The sequence below is a fragment of the Quercus lobata genome, chromosome 6 (assembly GCF_001633185.2).
Source record: "Quercus lobata isolate SW786 chromosome 6, ValleyOak3.0 Primary Assembly, whole genome shotgun sequence".
NCBI lineage: Eukaryota > Viridiplantae > Streptophyta > Magnoliopsida > Fagales > Fagaceae > Quercus > Quercus lobata.
This window is the reverse complement of record NC_044909.1, coordinates 2,139,411-2,160,405: the sequence shown is the minus strand read 5'-3', so window position 1 is coordinate 2,160,405 and position 20,995 is coordinate 2,139,411. Positions and strand designations below refer to the sequence as shown.

The 20,995-nt window shown below is 39.4% G+C and overlaps 1 long non-coding RNA gene across 1 annotated transcript; it reads right to left on the bottom strand.

Annotated features, from left to right (window-relative positions):
• Positions 1-2,792: 2,792 nt before the first annotated feature.
• LOC115994038 lies at positions 2,793-4,053 on the bottom strand. The gene is made up of 2 exons (XR_004093112.1): positions 3,981-4,053; positions 2,793-3,080 (listed from the first exon to the last, which is right to left on the bottom strand). It is a non-coding gene; the product is annotated as an uncharacterized LOC115994038 (long non-coding RNA).
• Positions 4,054-20,995: the final 16,942 nt, after the last annotated feature.

The following is a 20,995-nucleotide window of genomic DNA, read 5'->3' as shown; positions in this document are numbered from 1 at the left end:
TTCACACCGTAGCATAAGATATAATGATATATGTAAGTATTTGATGTCATAAAATTAATAAAAATATTTTACTAATCTATTTTTTTTTCATATCTAAAGTGAAGGGAATATCCACGAAATTCCCAGATCTGTGAAATGCAAAAATAGAGAAAAAATATATGCCAAAGAAAAATAATCAGACATGACAGTATTTACGTGGTTAGGCAAATTACTTACATCTATGGAGTTGTAAAGATTTCACTATTCTCTGGGAAAAATACAAGATGCGACAGTACAGTTTTCTCTCTAAAATACAACATAGAACCCTAATCTCCAAAACAACAGTTTTTCTATCCTACGCACAGGATTTACAATGGGTTACAAAACGGGCCAAAAATTTTTCCACTTGGGCTGCTCCATGGACTAAGCCTAAAAAAAATCTCCCATTAAAAACTGCAACAATATTATTTCAAGTCAGGTCATAATTCAGATCAAACACAATTAGGCTCTACAAAACCAACAAATCTCCCACTTGGAGACTAGTTCAATCACCAACATCAACCGCAATCCTCCAAAGACAATCCCTCAAAACCTGCAACTCATCTTCCTGTCCTCAAACTTGAAGACCAATTGAAGCTGCACACAGCTTTAGCTTCTCAATAGTGACACCCTTAGTCAACATGTCTGCTGGATTCTTAGATCCACAAATCTTCTCAAGTATTACCAGCTTATCTTCAATAACGTAATGGATCAAATGGTATCTCATCTGTGTATGCTTCGACTTTAAATGAAAAACTGAATTTTAGCAAGAAAAATTACACTCTGATTGTCATTGTGTAGAATGCCTATCTCCTGCTTCTAACCCAATTCATCCAAGAAGTTATGTGGCCAAATCATCTCATTTCCAACTTCAGTCACTATAACATACTCAACTTCTATAGTGACAAAGCAACAATATTTTGTAGATTTGAAGCCCAGGATATAGTTGTACGACGACCCAAAGTAAATACAAACCCAGTAGTACTCTTTCTACTATCAATATCACCTGCTAAATTAGCATCTACATAACCTTGCGGATTCACATTTGCACCTATGAAGCAAAGACATGTATCTGATGAACCTCTCAAATACCTCAAAATCCACTTGACTGCCTCCCAATGCTACTTTCCTAGCTTACTCATGTATCTACTTATAGCTCCCATTACATGTGCAATGTCTAGCCACTTTAGGAGGCACTGCAAAAGTCTTAAGAAGAAAAATGAAGATGATTCTACTGTTGTAACAGAAGAGGTATAGGATGCACTACTTCTTGTAATAGATAGTCCACTTGATGATTGGGTTTTGGACTTAGGAGTTTCGTTCCATACCACTCCACACCAAAAAAAAAAAAAAAAAAAAATCATGCAGAACTATGTTGAAGGTGATTTTGATATGGTGTATTTGGCTAATGGAGAAGCCTTGGATGTTGTGGGTATGGGAGACGTCCGAATTCTACTGCCCAATGGGTCTGTTTGGTTACAGCAGAAGGTTTGACATATTTCTAACTTAAATAGGAATCTGATTTCTGTAGGACAACTTGATGATGAAGGACATGCAACACTATTTGTTAGTGGTACCTAGAAGGTTACAAAGGGAGCCATGGTATTGGCTCATGGAAAGAAAACTGGTACTTTGTATATGACCACAAGTCCAAGAGACACAATTGCAGTTGCTGAAGTAGGTACTGATGCAAATCTATGGCATCGCAGACTTGGTCACATGAGTGAGAAAGGGATGAAGACACCATAACTGAAGTCTATTAATTTTGACATGTGTGAAAGCTGTATCTTAGAAAAACAGAAAATGGTGAGCTTCTTGAAAACTAGCAAGACACAAAAGACTGGAGAATTGGAGTTAGTACACACTGATTTGTGGGGGCCTTCTCTGGTTGCATCTTTGGAAGTTCAAGGTATTACATCACTTTCATTAATGACTCAAGTAGAAAAGTATAGGTTTATTTTTTGAAAAATAAATATGATGTATTTTAGACTTTTAAGAATTGGAAGGCCAAGGTTGAGTAGGGACGGCAAAAAGTACCCGACCCAACCTTAATGGGACGAGTATCACCCGATCTGCGAAACAATAGGGTTGGTTTGGATTTTTAAAATAAAACCCAAAGTAGGTCCGGGTCAGGTCTGGGTTTCAGTAAAACCCACCCCGAACTCGAACCCAAACCTGGCCTAATTAAAACTAAAATTACCAAAAAACCATATATATATATATATATATATATAGTAAGTTACAAATATACGAAGAGGCCGACTGAGGCCATATGGTTACGTGATTGAAAAAGATTGAAAGAAGCCATATGATTACAAGATGAGGTATGTTCCCAATACAGGATTACTAAGGGATTCTGTAAGAGGAAGTTTTCTGAGTAATCTTCAAAACCAAGCTTGCCTCGGAATGGATCTTGAGTTTCCTTAAATAGGCTAGAGGGAGCTTTGGATTCTTTGACGATTGTCATGAATTCTGAAAGGTGAATTGCTTTTATTGAATGTGAATACTTTTCTTTCATCGAAAGCAAACAAGAATCCTGGAAAAGCAGCTACAGAATTGTTCATGAATAGTGTCACAACCCAAACCTGTACTTCAGAGTTTAGAGCATGACCGGCATGTTAATATCAAGTTTACCTCAATACTAACACGAACCAACCTAAACCGAAGGTACTTATCAAGAATTGTTTCTTGACTTCCTGCTTAATTTATTACATAAAAGCCATAATATACAAAAATGATGGAAACCTTGAAATTTGATTTTCTTTGAACTTGGAAAATTACCACCTGGTTGAAACTTAAGGTATACGTGTAAATATTACATAGCTAAACGTTTAGCAAAACTCTTATTACAAACCTAACCCCAAAGACATACAACTGGGGTTCAAAACAAACTAAGGTACCGAATTACATCTGTGCTCAAACGATCAAGTACAATTGATTCCTCCTATACAACAAAAGAGCTAAACTACTATACAACAAAAACTCTACTTTCTAACAAACGAGAAAACACAGAATCCTTGCCACCTCTAATACTCTCGCTGCTTCTAGGAAGAACCTGTGCACTGAAGTATAATAGGGTGAGCTACAAAGCCCAGTAAGGTTTTAAAGCTCCATGGGCCTTTAATAAGAATGCATGTAAATCAAATAGTTTATGGATATGCCAGATTTGATAAAATAGCCTTCATACTGTTCATATTGTTCTTAAAAATAACTTAAGAGCTTTTAGATGAGAATACTTCATTTTCCTTTCATATAATAAAGAAATATAATTCGGTAATTTTATCTCTGAACAGACTATCAAATACTTTATCATAACTTCTCATCCGACTTATAACACATTTAATATACCTTTCTTATCATCATACTTTTCTTATAATTTTCAAATAGCTTTATACCTCATTTATAATACATTTTAGTTAATCCAATTGTAAGTCTGTCACTACTTTGGGAGGCTTCCAGCACAGAGTGCCAGGCATCCAACATTCCCCACAATGCCAGGTAATTCCGGAATCATATCATAATACATACTTTCAACCATGGGGGTAGGTTGACATCTTCCATAAGTTGGCTGTTACCAACAAAGGGCGGGTACAGCAAAGTCAGTCCCACTTTTAATAGCCAATCAAAATCTCCATGGAAATGCCAGTATTATAACCCCTACTGAATGAGTTCAGATCATAACAATGGAATAACTGAAAACTGTATTTTGCAGATAACTTTGCTTTTACATAAATGTTTCACAACAGTAGCATATCTACTTTATTCTTAAATATTATGTTCGTGATACAAATAATAATATTAATATGCTAAAATTATTATGTATATAAGATTGAACAATTCACGAACACATATTTTACTTAAATCATGCATATATGTAATATCTCTAATCAAAAGCTTTAATGCATAATACTTTTCGAAATAATCTTTATACTTATCAAAAGCACATATCACAACGCCCTTACCTGAAAACAGAAGGCGCGAGAGATTGTACACAAGGAGCTCAAGTGTCCGTGTTCTCGTTCTCACCACCTAAATGAAAAAACAAAACTTATTACGGACAAACTCTTCCTAATATATAAAATTATACCTCAATCACAACCTAACTCTCAAACTCAAGAAAATCTTAATTCTCATCACATAAAGTTCCCCAAAGCATATGATACAATCATCAAACACATTTTGCACCCAAACCATAGAGAAACCAATTCATAAAATTTATATATGCTTCAAACATACTAAAGGATGAGTATATTAAATTATAGCTCAAAATATTTACCCTAACTTGAGAATTAAATCCACAAAGTCAGGTGTAGCATATGTTGTTCACTGCTCATTTCAGCAGCATATGCTCCATTTGTAAAATACAAACGGGTTGTCCACACACATCCAATTGTCATGAAATTTTACATAACTACTCCCCTATATGTCCAGTATAAACCATAAAAATTTCAGAGTCAGAGAGTAAACCCATGATTTACTAAAAATCACACAAGACAGCATACTCAAATCTGTCCTGACAGAATTTCTTGCAACTTAAAAATTAAACCATTATTTTTATGTTCATCCAAATTCTGTGAGACCACTTCCATAACAACCATGTGTGTCTTAGAATTCACAAAAACTACTCCTAGCATCCTAATTCACAGAATATGATTTAATACATATTTTTCTTGTTGTAAACATCAAATCTGTCACAGAGACAGCTTCAGTACATATTCTTACAAAATTATCAACAAATAGCAATAAGCCTTAATTTCATTTGGGTATTTTTATACCTATAATAAAAATACTAAAATATGTTATTAAAAATTCAATAAACCATAATATGATCAAACCTTCAAATCACTAAAACAGAATCATAATTCAGCCTATAAAATCAGGATAGAGGTTAAAGAAGTAGAAATAAACAAATGAAGGTTTGATTACTTATCCACAAACTTGGAAGCTGAAATTTTAGTGTTAACCCTTTAATTTCTTCTTTAGAGAAAGAAGAAAAGCAGCTGCTAGACTTCAGATGCAGCTAAGAAAATAAGAAATGTGAGAAGACTTTTGGGGCATAAAAGAAGATAAGAGATGTGGAAAATTGGGGTGGATACGTGTATGGCTAGGGAAAGAAAAATCACACCCACTTTTCAACTTTCTTGCATTCACACTCACACTTTCCTACAAAAATAATTTCTTACATTCACACTCACCCTTTTCTACAAAAATAATATCACTTTGCATATACATATATATATATATATATATATATATATTCTTACCTTTATAAAGTTATATCCATCACATTAAAAGAGCATATATGTTCTATAATATCACAATATCAAAACTTCATGCACTAAAAGTAATTAAGATAATGACATGTGTAAGGACACAATTCTCTGGCGGCCCAATAAGGATGTTGGGCTCGTGCATGAAAGATCCCTCACAATATGATTTATAGAGAGTGGGCTTGAAAAGCTAGCCGTTGGTCACGGGGCGATACCCGGTCTTGGTTTTAGAGGAATTCGTGTAGAAAAAGGATTTGGGCTTGAACATTTAAGCCCTACGGTGTCGCATCCTATGGGATGGGCCTCCTCGGACTTGATCCGAGGACCATTGGGGTCTTACCCCGGTTACCCGACGATGGGTTTTTTCTGTAATCTCAGGTGTTGTTAAGATGTTCTCACTCAGATCGTCTCCCTTTTTTGGAGGTGGGATCGAGAGTCCCCTTTCGATTTACTTACTTTCTTCTTTTATACTCGTCTGCGTTAACTGTCCTTCATCCACGTGTAGGGTCAATCTTTACAAGACTGATATTTGTCCCATCAGTCTAATCCCAGAATTGGTGGGGATGGTTGATAAGGCTGCAGGGTACGGCTCTGTCAGGTGCAGAGTCTTATCTGGAAGGGTAGTAAGGGTAACTTCCCCCAAGATATTTTGGATCTCCTTACAAATTCGTTCCTATACCAGTTTTACCCCTTTATTCCGGTGGGATTCTGGATCTGCCGAGGACTGAACTGTCCTCGGCTGCCTCCCAAAACTGTTTTGTGCTCTGTATTGTAGAGCTTGGGCCACAGCTCTCCTCGGCTTGGGCCTTCGGATTTTCCAAGAGCAACTGGGCCTGGCCCTTAAATTATTGGGCCCCACAATAGCCCCTCAAAACCCTGCTACCCGACTTCTTGGTTGGAAAGGAGGGTTTTGGTAAACCCGGGCCTTCAGTATGGCTTTATTTAATTCAGCCCTGCATTTAATGTGGGCGGTTTTCCACCTATCCAGGAAACTCGCCAGTTTACCAGGTATTCCCTTTAATTCGTTCGTAATCTACTCCTGCCGTTTGGCTGTCCAAGATGCGCCTTTAATGACTTCCCTTTACGAGGCTAATTTGCGTTCGGCGACTCATCTGATGAGGTGGGGAAGTGGAACGGACACACCTTTATTCTTCAGATTCCTTTTGGAAACCTGAATGAATTTAATTCCCTTCGTTTTGCCTTTCCTATAAGAAGGCAAGCAGGAGGCCATCACTTTCGTGCAGACTCCCTCTTATCCTTCTGAGATCTGAAACCCCTAGCCTCCCTTAGCGTTCACTTAACCCCATTGTCATACACCCAATCAGAATGCGTTTACCATAACGAGTGATGAAGGAACCATACCCCTCCTCAAAGCACCGTGTTCTAATAAAGCTCGAAATGGCTCGGTCAGGGCAAGGCTGGCGGAGACTTAAGATTCGTCTCACCTTCCCTTCAGCCAAAATCCGAAACAGGGACTCATCACGTCCAACTTTCGGCGTGATTGAGTCGAGAACTCCCATCATCATAACCAACCGCTCTCTTATGAGCTCACCTAGTATGGCCCCAGCGTGTTAGGAGGCAGGACCGAGGCAGGGACTAAGTGTCTCTGCTTCTTCCTTTCTTCGTTCACTGGTGGCCCTCTCCGCCTTCCTTTCCTAGTCTTCCCAGCACCAGATCCATTCTGGTGCTTTCTCTTCTCCCTCTTTTGCTCCCTTTCTTTCTTTTCATCTCTTCTCTCTTCTTCTCCTCCTCCTTTACTCATGTCCTCCATCTTCCTCATTCATCTCCTCCATCTTCTTCATTGATTTCTTCCTTACTATTTCCTTCTCTTTCATCTTTTTCCAAAGAAGGTTCTTATCATAACATGAGCAGCATTGAGGCAGAGATTGGAGAGACTTTTGAAGACGAGTTTAAAAGACGCCTGACTGTTTACATATCTGTACTACGGATGTTATTGTTGCTTAGGCAGTTCACATTTTGTATAGGCTTGTTTGAGCCCCTCTTTGTACGTTGTAATGATTTTTCGTATTAATAAAAAATTGTTGTCATTTCATTTCGCATATTCTGTCTCTTTGTTTTTATAAATTTGCAAGTGCTGCTCGGCTCAATAATATCGCATCTAAATCAATGACGACTAAGACCAAGATACTTAATAATAAAAAGATGTTGCCATAACTCCATAACTTTAATAGAAGTGCTTGGCACAATAAGGCCGACCAGTGAAAAGTAATACTTACCCATGCTAGCCGAGGAGAGAACCGAAGGCTTGATGCCGTGTGAGAAATAACCATCTGAAGACATATCACCCGCCAAATGAACAGCCCTCTTAGGCTACTGAATATTGGGGCGTCCGACCACCGTCCTTACACCTTTGTTGGCCTTAACCTTTTATGGTGTTTAAGCCGTGGACGGAGTAACCTGACATTTTTTTTATCAAGTAGCCCATCTTACGGAATTCAAACCTCTTCTTATCCAAGTAGTTGGTTTCTCCCATTGGCTTGGGTCCGAGGACCATACAAGGCCTTGGTTCTGTCCAAAACTTGTAAGGTTTATTTTTTGTACTTGGTTTCCCCATAGGCTTGAGTCCGAGGACCATGCAAGGCCTTGGTTCTGTCCAAAACTTGTAAGGTTTATTTTTTGTACTTGGTTTCCCCATAGGCTTGAGTCCGAGGACCATGCAAGGCCTTGGTTCTGTCCAAAACTTGTAAAGTTTTTTTTTGTACTTGGTTTCCCCATAGGCTTGAGTCCGAGGACCATGCAAGGCCTTGGTTCTGTCCAAAACTTGTAAATTTCTTTTATGTACTTGGTTTCCCCATAGGCTTGAGTCCGAGGACCATGCAAGGCCTTGGTTCTGTCCAAAACTTGTGATTTTTTCTTTTATGTACTTGGTTTCCCCATAGGCTTGAGTCCGAGGACCATGCAAGGCCTTGGTTCTGTCCAAAACTTGTGAAATTTCTTTTATGTACTTGGTTTCCCCATAGGCTTGAGTCCGAGGACCATGCAAGGCCTTGGTTCTGTCCAAAACTTGTGAAATTTCTTTTATGTACTTGGTTTCCCCATAGGCTTGAGTCCGAGGACCATGCAAGGCCTTGGTTCTGTCCAAAACTTGTGAAATTTCTTTTATGTACTTGGTTTCCCCATAGGCTTGAGTCCGAGGACCATGCAAGGCCTTGGTTCTGTCCAAAACTTGTGAAATTTCTTTTATGTACTTGGTTTCCCCATAGGCTTGAGTCCGAGGACCATGCAAGGCCTTAGTTCTGTCCAAAACTTGTGAAATTTCTTTTATGTACTTGGTTTCCCCATAGGCTTGAGTCCGAGGACCATGCAAGGCCTTGGTTCTGTCCAAAACTTGTGAAATTTCTTTTATGTACTTGGTTTCCCCATAGGCTTGAGTCCGAGGACCATGCAAGGCCTTGGTTCTGTCCAAAACTTGTAAATTTCTTTTATGTACTTGGTTTCCCCATAGGCTTGAGTCCGAGGACCATGCAAGGCCTTGGTTCTGTCCAAAACTTGTGAAATTTCTTTTATGTACTTGGTTTCCCCATAGGCTTGAGTCCGAGGACCATGCAAGGCCTTGGTTCTGTCCAAAACTTGTGAAATTTCTTTTATGTACTTGGTTTCCCCATAGGCTTGAGTCTGAGGACCATGCAAGGCCTTGGTTCTGTCCAAAACATTGTCAAATGGTTCTTTGTATGTACTTGGTTTCCCCATAGGCTTGAGTCCGAGGACCATGCAAGGCCTTGGTTCTGCCCAAAACTTGTGAAATTTCTTTTATGTACTTGGTTTCCCCATAGGCTTGAGTCCGAGGACCATGCAAGGCCTTGGTTCTGTCCAAAACTTGTGAAATTTCTTTTATGTACTTGGTTTCCCCATAGGCTTGAGTCCGAGGACCGTGCAAGGCCTTGGTTCTGTCCAAAACTTGTGAAATTTCTTTTATGTACTTGGTTTCCCCATAGGCTTGAGTCCGAGGACCGTGCAAGGCCTTGGTTCTGTCCAAAACTTGTAAAATTTCTTTTATTCGGTTTACTTTTCGACCATAAGCCCCTATACCAGGGCGGGGAAAGTTGGCTTGAGGCCGGAAGCCCCTAGAGATGCCCGCGCCCTTGGCACTGTAAGGCGTAGCCCCTAGCAGAAGCTTATGCTGGAGCAACAACTGTACGTTGCCGGAGTTGGAGGAAGCCCCAGGAATTTCTGCTTGCTAAAGAGCTGACTCCACCGCCACCTGCGCCAACGCGCAAGCTTTCCCACAGACGACGCCAATTGTAAGGACACAATTCTCTGGCGGCCCAATAAGGATGTTGGGCTCGCGCATGAAAGATCTCTCACAATATGATTTGTAGAGAGTGGGCTTGAAAAGCTAGCCGTTGGTCACAGGGCGATGCCCGGTCTTGGTTTTAGAGGAATTCATGTAGAAAAAGGATTTGGGTTTGAACATTTAAGCCCTACGGCGTCGCATCCTATGGGATGGGCCTCCTCGGACTTGATCCGAGGACCATTGGGGTCTTACCCCGGTTACCCGACGATGGGTTTTTTCTGTAATCTCAGGTGTTGTTAAGATGTTCTCACCCAGATCGTCTCCCTTTTTTGGAGGTGGGATCGAGAGTCCCCTTTCGATTTACTTACTTTCTTCTTTTATACTCGTCTGCGTTAACTGTCCTTCGTCCACGTGTAGGGTCAATCTTTACAAGACTGATATTTGTCCCATCAGTCTAATCCCAGAATTGTTGGGGATGGTTGATAAGGCTGCAGGGTACGGCTCTGTCAGGTGCAGAGTCTTATCTGGAAGGGTAGTAAGGGTAACTTCCCCCAAGATATTTTGGATCTCCTTACAAATTCGTTCCTATACCAGTTTTACCCCTTTATTCTGGTGGGATTCTAGATCTGCCGAGAATTGAACTGTCCTCGGCTGCCTCCCAAAACTGTTTTGTGCTCTGTATTGTAGAGCTTGGGCCACAGCTCTCCTCGGCTTGGGCCTTCGGATTTTCCAAGAGCAACTGGGCCTGGCCCTTAAATTATTGGACCCCACAACATGCATATAAACCCATAATTAATTAGGCAATTAGGTTGGGGTGTTACAAATAGTGACGTGTCGGGTCATGTTTTGTCTTCTTGTGTCGGCTGGAGTTGTTCTGAATAGTGACTAGTGCTAATCAGAAGGTACTAGTGAATGTCTCAATTGTGACCTTCGTAAGGGTCCTGGGAATCCTGGAAGGGGTTAAAAGGGTAATGGCTAGTAGATGCTTCTGAAGAGGTAGGATAAACTTTTTTTTTCTTTCTCTAACTGCAAAGCCTAGGGGAGTAATTGGTTGGCAACATCTTTTATCTCCTTGCTAGATTTTCCAGCGACTGAGATAGATTCTAAGCTTGACTGAGATCTTGTCTTTTGGGAAATGGGCCTGTGAACCTGAGGAGGGAAATCCTTATTTAATTGACTGATGATTGGATCAATCTTAAGGCTATCCCACCATTTAACTGAGAAATCTCTGGTTAAAATGTTGTTGCTAATAGAATAAGACCACATGCTAATCTAATGGATCTTGTACTTTGCGGTCATATGCAAGATTGCCGAGAACTGGGAATTATGCTGGTTGCTTAGAAACCTTGAAGAAAAATACCTAAGGGCGTCTTGGAGGGCTTCTAGAAAGATCTAGGGTACTGGTCCAAACATTTCCCACCACTTGAAGAACCACATAGTTATTTGGTTATTGAAATTCTTGTCAAACATCATGAACCATGAATGATCAAAGTTCTTGTTCTAATAAAATAAAACATTTTCAAAGGCATCCATGTAGTCATAATAACTATACTGGATTGTTAAGCCTTCATTTGTCTGGAGAGATCTGAGAAGGGAGGGATGTTGTCCCCAATCCTCACAACTAATGAATCTGGTGATGATGAACTTGTGATAAAGGATTACTGAGGGGTCCCTTTTTGACTGGGTGTTTTCTATTCGAGCAGACTTTTCCTAGGTGACGATACTCTTATAGAACTTAATGGACTTTGACAGATCCTTTGGAAGGAAATGCCAATTTGGAGGCAAGACTTCCATCGCAAGTGCCAGGGGATCTTTTATATGAGCTAGATGGGGTTCTATATAGAAGATAAAACCGAGGAATGGGATTCTTAACATAAGGAGACATTTCTATTCTAGGATGGTACTAGGATGTCCTTTGGGACTGAAAAGGGCCAAAGGGATCATCAATTGAGTATAGGGTTATTGCCCTAGGTGTTAGGGATGCTAAGGCAGAACTGTAACTGGGTTGGGCAAGGGATGGTCTTTCATAATTAGGCTTAGGAATGGAACTAGTAGTAGCAAAACGATTGACCTGGGATACTAGGGATACTGGGACTAACTGGCCAGGGTTCTTTGCTCGACTGGGTTGGCTAAAGGGATATTGTTTAGGTGCTTTTGTGGGTTGAAGCTACAGGATTTGCTTCTTCCCAAACATTCTGGTTTGGATTCTGTAAGAATTCCTGGGTAAGGAAATCAGGGATACTATTTTGGGTTCCTTTTATGAACTCTATATCAAAATCAAAAACTGAAAGAATGGCTTGCCATCGTACAAAAATTTGTTTTGATGCAATGTTTTGAATATCTTTTTGTAAAACATGTTTTGCAGATATGCAATCAATTCTTATTAAAAAATTTTGATTTAATAAATCACTTTGAAACTTTGAAATGCATAGTACTATAGATGAAATTTCTTTTTTACTAGTACTATAATTAATCTGAGTAGGAGTCCAATAAAATTAAATATCGGGCCATAATTTGAGCAACTTAACAATATATTAAGGTCATTCAAGCAAAAAGAACCACACAATTTTATATTCTTTTAAACCTATACTATGGCTTTACTTTTAGTTTTTGCTTTACCTGACACACTGTCATTGTATGACTATTTTTCCTCAAAAATATTATAATATATATTATTGTGGGGCTTGAAATTCGAAATCCCAGCCCACTTCACATTAAAGGCCCAAGTACCAAGCCGAGGAGCCCTACTGTCGAGGACGTATGATGAAAACCCCTTAATGGCCCAAGAATGTAGCCGAGGAAGATCTCACGCTCAACACCTCACAAAGCGCCTGAAGAAAAGGACAAACTCAGTACAAGAGCAGTACAAACGAGAAAGCTGCCAACACCATAATGTGGTGCCCAGCGCCTGACAAGCCCATACTCCATACCATGCTATCCAGCTTTTCCCAACCACTCTGACGTATGGATTGATAGGACGCGTAATTACCCTTAAACGAGGAAAAACTGACACGTAGATGGAGAACAGGAAGTGAATACTAGTATAAAAGGGAAGGAGAGCTAAAAAAGAGAGGGGGGGGGGGATCCTAAAAAAAGAAAGAGAAGAATGGTGAGAATGAGATGCTCCTCGGAATAAGTCCGAGGAGTCAAATCCTTCAAGCTATATTGATGTAAAGCTCAGCTATTCAGGCCAAACCTACCTTTGTATGTGCTCTCATAAAACCAGGACCAGACCATTGCCCTGCGTCCAAGGTCATGCCTTTCAAGCCCACTCTCTACAAATCATATTGTTCGGGCCCATTACATACGAGCCCAACGTCATCCTTGGGTCGTTAAAAATCGTGTCCCTATAATTGGCGCCGTCTGTGGGGAGGCTTGCGCGTTGGCGCAGATGGCGGTGGAGTCAAGCCTCTATCAGGCAGAAGTTCGCGAAGTTTCCTCCATCTCCAGCGACATGCAGTTGCTGCTTCGACATAAACTTCAGCTAGGGGCTACGCCTTGCAGTGCCAATGGCACAGGCAGCCCTAGGGGCTTCCGGCCTCAAGCTAACTCTCCTCGCCCTGGTCTAGGGGCTAACCTTCGAAAAATAAATAAATACAAAGAAAAACTACAAATTTTGGACAGAACCAAGGCCTTGCATGGTCCTCGGACTCAAGCCTATGGGGAAACCAAGTACCCAAAGAAAAAACTACAAGTTTTGGACAGAACTAAGGCCTTGCATGGTCCTCAGACTCAAGCCTATGGGGAAACCAAGTACCCAAAGAAAAAACTACAAGTTTTGGACAGAACCAAGGCCTTGCATGGTCCTCGGACTCAAGCCTATGGGGAAACCAACTACTTAAAGGCAAAACTACAAGTTTTGGACAGAACCAAGGCCTTGCATGGTCCTCGGACTCAAGCCTATGGGGAAACCAACTACTTAAAGGCAAAACTACAAGTTTTGGACAGAACCAAGGCCTTGCATGGTCCTTGGACTCAAGCCTATGGGGAAACCAAGTACTCAAAGAAAAAACTATAAGTTTTGGACAGAACCAAGGCCTTGCATGGTCCTCGGACTCAAACCTATGGGGAAACCAACTACTTAAAGGCAAAACTACAAGTTTTGGACAGAACCAAGGCCTTGCATGGTCCTCGGACTCAAGCCTATGGGGAAACCAACTACTTAAAGAAAAAACTACAAGTTTTGGACAGAACCAAGGCCTTGCATGGTCCTCGGACTCAAGCCTATGGGGAAACCAACTACTAAAAATTACAAGTTTTGGACAGAACCAAGGCCTTGCATGGTCCTCGGACTCAAGCCTATGGGGAAACCAAGTACTCAAGAAAAAACTATAAGTTTTGGACAGAACCAAGGCCTTGCATGGTCCTCGGACTCAAGCCTATGGGGAAACCAACTACTTAAAGGCAAAACTACAAGTTTTGGACAGAACCAAGGCCTTGCATGGTCCTCGGACTCAAGCCTATGGGGAAACCAACTACTTAAAGCAAAACTACAAGTTTTGGACAGAACCAAGGCCTTGCATGGTCCTCGGACTCAAGCCTATGGGGAAACCAACTACTCAAAGAAAAAACTACAAGTTTTGGACAGAACCAAGGCCTTGCATGGTCCTCGGACTCAAGCCTATGGGGAAACCAACTACTTAAAGGCAAAACTACAAGTTTTGGACAGAACCAAGGCCTTGCATGGTCCTCGGACTCAAGCCTATGGGGAAACCAACTACTTAAAGGCAAAACTACAAGTTTTGGACAGAACCAAGGCCTTGCATGGTCCTCGGACTCAAGCCTATGGGGAAACCAACTACTTAAAGGCAAAACTACAAGTTTTGGACAGAACCAAGGCCTTGCATGGTCCTCGGACTCAAGCCTATGGGGAAACCAACTACTTAAAGGCAAAACTACAAGTTTTGGACAGAACCAAGGCCTTGCATGGTCCTCGGACTCAAGCCTATGGGGAAACCAACTACTTAAAGGCAAAACTACAAGTTTTGGACAGAACCAAGGCCTTGCATGGTCCTCGGACTCAAGCCTATGGGGAAACCAACTACTTAAAGGCAAAACTACAAGTTTTGGACAGAACCAAGGCCTTGCATGGTCCTCGGACTCAAGCCTATGGGGAAACCAACTACTTAAAGAAAAAACTACAAGTTTTGGACAGAACCAAGGCCTTGCATGGTCCTCGGACTCAAGCCTATGGGGAAACCAACTACTCAAAGAAAAAATTACAAGTTTTGGACAGAACCAAGGCCTTGCATGGTCCTCGGACTCAAGCCTATGGGGAAACCAACTACTTAAAGGCAAAACTACAAGTTTTGGACAGAACCAAGGCCTTGCATGGTCCTCGAACTCAAGCCTATGGGGAAACCAACTACTTAAAGGCAAAACTACAAGTTTTGGACAGAACCAAGGCCTTGCATGGTCCTCGGACTCAAGCCTATGGGGAAACCAACTACTTAAAGGCAAAAATACAAGTTTTGGACAGAACCAAGGCCTTGCATGGTCCTCGGACTCAAGCCTATGGGGAAACCAACTACTTAAAGGCAAAACTACAAGTTTTGGACAGAACCAAGGCCTTGCATGGTCCTCGAACTCAAGCCTATGGGGAAACCAACTACTTAGAAGGGACAATACGGGGTTTGGACACAACCTGGACGTTATATGGCCCTTAGAATCTACCCCGCGAAAGAGTCCCCCATTGATAAGTGGGCTAATCCCAAAGCTGCATGGATTCCCCAGCCTATCCTCGGATTCTCAGTACCAGGGGAATTGGTGCAACTGCAATATAGTGCCATACGTTGTCAAAACGCAGTTAGAGTCCCTCACTGCTCGGCTACCCCCTCGGATGAATTATTTAGAGTTTATCGTTCTCAGACGGTCTCCTTGCACGCATTACAGAGTATTCAGCTATTATCTCGGTTAGTTTCATGAGTTTAATTTACTGGGAATTATCATTATTATGTCTGGTAATGTCGGTAAATTAGAATTAGTCGGATTATGTTTCAAGGTTTCCTACTCTAAGTATCATTAAAGAAAAACACACATGGAGCACACCCATTCACAAAATAGTTGTTGCAGAAAGAAAAAATACTTAAAACAAGTAAATAAATTCATCTTTTTATTAAGACAAAGAAACAGTACAGTATACAACGAAAGAGCTTAAATAAGCTCACACTGAAGCTAACTACAAAAAGCGAAAAGAAAAGATACAAGGGAATAAAGAAAAAGCCGAAGAGGAAGTGCAGAGAAGACACGTGCTGCCGCTTCAAAATTTCGTCTAAGGAAGCCATTCCTCAATACTTTTACATGCCTATAACTCAGGCAGCCAAAGAGCCCAACTCGGGGCCTGCACTGTTGAAGAAAAGGCGCCGGGAGCCTGACTTTGGGCTAGCGCAGCTGAAGAAAAGGTGCAGGGAACCCAACTTGAGGCCAGCACCGTTGAAGAAAAGGTGCAGGCAGCCGGAAGTTGATGGGCCTCCACGGAACCACGCCTGCGATATAGCAGACGGCGCTGATGGCGGAAAACCTTACTCCTGACGCACCAAGGATTTGGTGCGACCAGTACCTGCTTCGGATTTTGACTGAAAGAGGGAGAAATACCATTTCCCCCTTATCAAGGCGGAAGGTTACCTTAAATCTGTGCCTCCCCTGCCTAGACCACACCACCTTAAGTCTTGGAAGGGTCCGGTGCCTCTGTGGCGGGTGAAGTTCCTCCACCTCCACCCAAGCCTCAAACATATTGCACTAAGGGAAAACAACACCGGCTGTGGAAACTGGCTATGGATAAGGGGTTATGATTTTGAAGAGAGCAGAAGGGTTTATATGCCAGGAGAATAACCACCTATCCTGCCTATATAAAGGGTAAGGTGGTGTCATTTAATTTGAGCAGATTCCCAAGAAACGCTGCGGACAAGGCAGCTCTGGCACAATTTCCAACATTATCCGCCACCACAAGATTTAAAGGTCCTCGTGAAGGCGCGCCTCGAATACCGAAACATCAAAGGACACTGCGCAGGTGGAGGATAAAGTAATGCCTCTTAATTCGGCACATCTCCCATGCAAATGGAAGAACACAAACAGCAATAAGGTGCGAAACTTGAGCAAACCGCGAGGCGGGCCCAACATCACCAAAACCCTCCTTCCCAACTAAAAAGTCGGGAAGCAGGATTTTGAGGGGCTATTGTGAGGCCTGAAATTCGAAATCCCAGCCCACTTCACATTAAAGGCCCAAGTACCAAGCCGAGGAGCCCTACTGCCGAGGACGTATGATGAAAACCCCTTAATGGCCCAAGAATGTGGCCGAGGACGATCTCACACTCAACACCTCACAAAGCGCCTGAAGAAAAGGACAAACTCAGTACAAGAGCAGTACAAACGAGAAAGCTGCCAACACCATAATGTAGAGCCCAGCGCCTGACAAGCCCATACTCCATACCATGCTATCCAGCTTTTCCCAACCACTCTGACGTATGGATTGATAGGACGAGTAATTACCCCTAAACGAGGAAAAGCTGACACGTAGATGGAGAACGGGAAGTGAATACTAGTATAAAAGGGAAGGAGAGCTAAAAAAGAGAGGGGGGGATCCTAAAAAAAGAAAGAGAAGAATGGTGAGAATGAGATGCTCCTCGGAATAAGTCTGAGGAGTCAAATCCTTCAAGCTATATTGATGTAAAACTCAGCTATTCAGGCCAAACCTACCTTTGTATGTGCTCTCATAAAACCAGGACCAGACCATTACCCTGCGTCCAAGGTCATGCCTTTCAAGCCCACTCTCTACAAATCATATTGTTCGGGCCCATTATATACGAGCCCAACGTCATCCTTGGGTCGTTAAAAATCGTGTCCCTACAATTATACAACTAATTGGTCAAAGTCACGTAAATTTAGCTTTTTTCATTGTACAACTACTTTTCTTTTTTCTTTTTCCGATAATTTTGATTAGAAAAAAAAAATAGTAGTTTTATTTAATTTAGTGAATAAACTTAACAATTTACTTAATTTCTATATAACATCAATTAATTCATTATATATATATATAAAATAAACTTTTTATTTTTATGATTATAATTAAACATGTGATTGTCCATTCTAAGGAAATGATTAAATTTACATGAAAAGTGTCACCAAATATTATGTTTTTACATTTTACTATCATATTATTAGTAATAAACTTATTATATTTTTATTTATATAATTTAAAATTTTATTAATTATATTTTTTTATGACGTCACCGGTTTGACCATTGGTCAGATCTTGGTCCGACCAAAAAACTAGTAACCAGTTTCTTTTCCAGTTCTTTCACCATATTGGTTTATAAAATCATGGAAAAAACCCCAAAAAAAAAAAAAAACTTGAATGAAAATTTGGAAAAAAAAATTATAATAAAACCACTAACAGGGCCCAAATCAAATGCCAATAGAAAAGCGCAGTACAAGATCAATCTCATCTCAAACTTAGTGTGTGTTTGCGTGCAAATTATTTTGCGTTTGCGTTTTTGGCTAGGTCTCACGGCACTGTTCACGACCTAGCCAAAAATGTGAAAAACGTGCATAACCATGCATTCCTGGGTCCCACACGGCACTATTCATAATTTAAATAGTATTTTGTTACAATATTTTCAATAATAAGTTTTCAGTTTTCAGCAAATAAGCGGTATCCAAACAGATCCTAAGATTATCACTACTCCAACACCAACACGATTACGTTTTTAATTCAACAAATATTTAAAAAAAAAAAAAAAAAATCCTCAATGCCTCGCAGATTCACAAGTCATTAAACAATTTAAACTAAAACTAAGTCAAACCTAAAGGCTAAAAGGAAATAAGAAACTCACTTACTCTCCCCAACCATCGCGGTCCATCCCTGTTCAGCAATACTAACAACAACCACAACTGAACTCCACAAGCTTTTTGTTGTAAAATTTTATGTATTTTAAGGGAACTTGTCAATTTTATATTACTAGGACTCTAAAAAACTGTCAATACTTTGGGCCACCTGCAAGCATGCACTTGCCACTAATTATTTGAGATCACACATGTGAGATCTAATGGACAAGTTGTAAATGAAACTACACAAGAAGTATTGGTATGAAAATTCCTACAAAATACTTATAAAACTTGCTGTTAATTAGGATTTATTTTTATGCGCCTTTAGCAAATTTATTTCTTATGGGCTTTTAGCAAATATGGTGTATGTGCTATTTTAATGCAGATGACATTTAAGAGACTTAATAGTGAAGTGATTGAAGGGTCTTTGCAAATGTCCAATAATGAAATGTTTTTAGAGTTATTTGGACCTGAACATCATAGTGGTTATGGATATGGTGTTAGTCCTACAGAATTATGGGGTTACTCTTCATTTACTATTCTTGATCTTCAAAGGCAATTGAAAGAATATAAGGAAAGACGCAAGGAGAATGATGCTAACCTTCTAAGGAAATTGAAAGAATTTGAGAAAAACCACAAGGAGAGTGATGCTAATGTACAACTCTTGAAGGCACAAGTTAGTCAGGTTGAGAATTTGCTAGCACAAGTACTCAAAAAAAGGCCTTGATTTGAGCTTGCTTAATCTGATAATTCTTCCTAACTTTACCAATCGGGTTAGTTTTGTTAATCATTTAGCCTTCATAAATCTATTCATTTTCTATTGAATCTGATGATGATATTAGGATTGTAAATAGATTGGTCAATTAATGAATCATCCTTAAATTCAGTTGGAAATTTCTATAAAAAAAAGCATGTATTATTGGTGTTTGATCTGTTAGTATTCTCAATTAGGTTATGAAAATAGAATCATAATAGATTAGTCCATGAAAGAAATATCACATCAGCTAGTAAATTTTTTTGCTACATTACATTTTGATTCAAAATGGTTATATGCATTCTCTGCTCATATGGGAAAAATTGTTCAACACGTCTCTAGTTGGTTTTTTTTTTTTTTTTTTTTTTTTTTTTTTTTTTTTTTTTTTTTTTTTTTAAGATAAGAAGAGTGAAAGTCAGCAATGTCTCCTTACGTGCATTTGAGCAAGATTTAGAGTTCTTTTCAAGTTGATGTTCAATCTAGCAACACAATTGAAACCTACTATCGTGTACAAATTTGCTTTAGAAACAAAGGGTCCGTTTGGTAACGTTGTTCTAGTAACGTTGTTTGTATTTTTTGGAAATACGTGTTAGTAAAAAAGTATGTGAAAATACGTATAATATTATTTAAAAACTGAAAACTATTGCTTAAAATACCATACCAAACTGTCCCAAAATTTCTATTGGCCTATATGTGGGTCGCTAAGATCTTAGTGGATAGAGTACTCTTTTGACTCCATCATGATCATCATCGTGTTAATCATTGTGGAGTGTGGAGCAGTAGAATTTGTAGTTTCTTTTGGCCCAAGGAAATTTAGATGTTGTCTCAAAATGCATTGGTAGCAGTAGCAATATTGATGGGCTGGTAACAATAACAACATGCATAACTTGCCAGCTTAAACTTCTATAATTGTTATATAGGGACCATACATATGCATTAACATTTATTTCTTTAAATTTAAAAGCTCTAGGATACTCCTTTAGCATTATTTTCAAGACATCATTTGTTTATTGTAGACAGATTGTCTAATTATAGGATATTTCCTTTTTATTGCAAGCATGCAGGTATTAATGCAAGTTAAGATGTAAGAATATGTGAATTAGACTGGTGTTTTAGTTTTAGTTTTTTTTTCCTTTTAATTAGTCATTAATTTTGAAAACTTGTAACTATTTGAATACTTGAAAATTAGACTAGTGTTTTAGTTTTGTATGAGAATGGAGTTTAATTTGGAATTGCACAATTGTGTTTATGATTATTTTTTAAATCAAGTTATTAAATTTTGATCATTTGAAAGAGTATATCCAAATTTATTTATTTTTTTATATAAAAAAAAAAAACTTTTTTCACCAGTTACAAACTGTTGAAACTTATCTTAAGACAACTTTTATCAACTGTTGGGTGCATGTGGATAAAAATAATAAGCATATTATTTATACTTTCTACATTTATGTGCATATATATTTCAACAGCTTTTAATAATACTTTAATGTTTAATAATTGTTGAAAGAGCCGGTCGCATAATAGCAAAATTTCTTGTAGTACCACTTTCTTGCTTTGCCACCAACAACTACTTTCTTGCTTTTATACATTCTTTGGTACTTTGATGCATAAGTGTGAAAATCAATAATTCTTTAAGTAGACAAAATTATCGTAATTTTTAATTATATTAACAAACAATTTTCATGCCATCTTACTTTCTCTTGTTTAATACTTCGATACGTAAACCTTAGAAAACCTTATATAAGAAATCAATAGTACACTAAGGAGACTAAAGAAATAATGTATTAAATCCTATCACCTAAAAGTAAACATAAACCTTAGAAAACCTTATATAAGAAATCATAGTACACAAATGAGACTAAAGAAATAATGTAT